The 2,500-nt window shown below is 45.1% G+C and overlaps 1 protein-coding gene across 1 annotated transcript in view; it reads right to left on the bottom strand.

Annotated features, from left to right (window-relative positions):
• Positions 1-1,831, bottom strand: part of LOC134466807 (DELTA-sagatoxin-Srs1a-like) — a 6,581-nt gene extending 4,750 nt beyond the window's left edge. Inside the window, exon 1 of the mRNA XM_063220698.1 lies at positions 1,737-1,831. The gene's annotated coding sequence lies outside the window, so the exon portion shown is untranslated. The remainder of the gene's footprint in view (positions 1-1,736) is intronic.
• Positions 1,832-2,500: the final 669 nt, after the last annotated feature.

Here is a 2,500-nt window from a genome sequence, read left to right as displayed (position 1 = left end):
TTGCTTCTTTTCTTTGGAGTGCTCGTTAGGCCTATGTCTATTTTGCCCATAAGAAAAGATAAAAACCTATATACGTATACAAGGCCGCAGACAGCTTTGGCTGGGCCCAGGAGAAAATCACCTGAAAGTAATGATGACCCAATTCTGCCCCCTCCCCCCCCCATCTCCCCCATCCCACTCGCCTGGAGAAGATGACAACAACAACAACAACAACAACAACAACAACAACAACAACAACAACAACAAAACAGAAACTGCCCTCCACATGATCTCTTCTTCCTTCTTTTTTTTGGTCTGTGCTGTCTATCTATCATTGCCCCTTTACTTGGAATAAAAAAAAAAACACAGACCCGTATTGAAACAGAAAAAATAGCCGCACAGTAGTAGTATACACACACTGCCTCTTCTGTTCATTTCTATCTATCCTCCACTTGGAATAGCCTAGAAACCACCCCCCCCCCCAAGAGATTTAGACACCAACGATATTGATTGAGAGATAGTGGACTGAAAGAGATGTGGAGAGATTGCCAGAGAGTGTCTTTTCATCTTTTCTTTGCTTTTCCACTTTTTCTGTTGTTGCTTTCGTACTTTCTCCTATTTCGCCGTAATACAATAATAGAAAATGTGCAGTCACAGGTGTAGAAGGGATTCGGAGACAGAGAGCTGAAGAGACGTGTGCTGTAAGTGGTCTGTCGCACATGCACAGACACACAAGCATGCGCACACACACACACACACACACACGCACACACACACACACGCACGAGCACACACACACACACACACATGCACAGACACACACGCACGCGCACACACATGCACACGCACGCTCACGAGCACGCACACACTTACACAGGGGAGCAAGCCGACAGGGGGGACAAAGGGGTCAGTTGCCCCGGGCACAGGGAGAGAGGGGGCCCAAAAACGGGTTTTCATTACACTGTATGTATTGGATGGGGGGGGCCCTTTCAGATGGTTTTGTCCTGGGCCCAGCAAAAGCTGTCCGCAGCCCTGCATGCACGCCCGCACACACATCAATAACCTACTGCATACTGACACAGAGCGACATGAATAAACTTGCATGACACAGACCACAAGTCTACAGCACTGAAACCTTCATGTTGAACACACAATGTTTATGGAAAGAATGTCTGAAAAAAGTTCCTCAACGTTGAAATTGACCTTAACTGAACTAAAATACAGTACTGACATCCTCAAAAATATAACAAACTAATACAACACAGAACTAAAGCACCTGCAGCATTGGAACACGCAAGGTAGACACGGAATGTTTCAAGAACATCAATGTTCTTTCAATGATCAAATAAAGTAACACTAATACTGTAAACTTGTACAGCATTGAACTGAAGTACCTACCGTAGCACTAGAAAACTCTAAGACAAACACAAAGTCTTTAAAGAATATCTGAGCGGTGTTGAAAGGAAGTGACATGAATTCTTTACAAACCGGAACTGTAGTACCATGAGCACCGAAACACTCAAAGTAATCATTAAGTTTCTAACAAATATCTAAACAATGTTCTTTCAACACTGAAATAAAGTAGCATAATATACAACATAGAAAGTTCATGAGCCAGAAAAGCAATCAAGGGAAGCATGATATGTTTAACGCATATCTAAACAATGTTTTTTTCATTAAAATGAGATTTCTTTAAGAGTTCTTAAGGTTTGTTAGATTGTCAAACTTTGGAGACTCAGCACATGAAACAAACTCACCTGTGTCAGGTACGGTGGCTGTGAGCAATCTGGCAGAGCATTATGACGGCATTCTCCCTCTGCTCTCACACACCTGCGTTTCGTGTGTGTGTGCGTGCATACCTGTGTGCGTGCGTGTGAGCATGGGTGCGTGTGTGTGTGTGTGTGTGTGTGTGTATACATACCTGTGTATGTGCATGCGATCATGCGTGTGTGTGTGTGTGTGCTCCACCCTGACACACCTCTCCTATCGTGTGTGTGTGTGTGTGTGTGTGTGTGTGTGTGTGTGTGTGTGTGTGTGTGTGTGTGTGTGTGAGTGTGTATACATACCTGTGTATGTGCATGCGACCATGCGTGTGTGTGTGTGTGCAACACCCTGACACACCTCTCCTATCGTGTGTGTGTGTGTGTGTGTGTACAAAGCTCCACCCTGCTACTCCACCTACTGTAGTCCCAGTGCCTCAAGCCAGTTGGTCCACTCCACTGCACTATAGCCTGGCTCCTGTTACAGATAAGAAGATTTAACCTCATATAGCTTTGGAATATGAAAGGTGTCTGTCTGTGTGTGTGTGTGTGTGTGTGTGTGTGTGTGTGTGTGTGTGTGTGTGTGTGTGTGTGTGTGTGTGTGTGTGTGTGTGTGTGTGTGTGTGTGTGTGTGTGTGTGTGTGTGAGAGAGAGAGAGAGAGAGAGTGTGAGAGTGTGTGTTTCTCTGTCTGTCTGTCTGTCTGTCTGTCTGTCTGTGTCTGTGTCTGTCTGTCTGTCTGTCTGTCTGTCTGTCTCTCTCT

The sequence above is a fragment of the Engraulis encrasicolus genome, chromosome 17 (assembly GCF_034702125.1).
Source record: "Engraulis encrasicolus isolate BLACKSEA-1 chromosome 17, IST_EnEncr_1.0, whole genome shotgun sequence".
Classification (NCBI taxonomy): Eukaryota; Metazoa; Chordata; class Actinopteri; order Clupeiformes; family Engraulidae; genus Engraulis; species Engraulis encrasicolus.
This window is presented reverse-complemented; position numbering and strand designations above follow the sequence as displayed.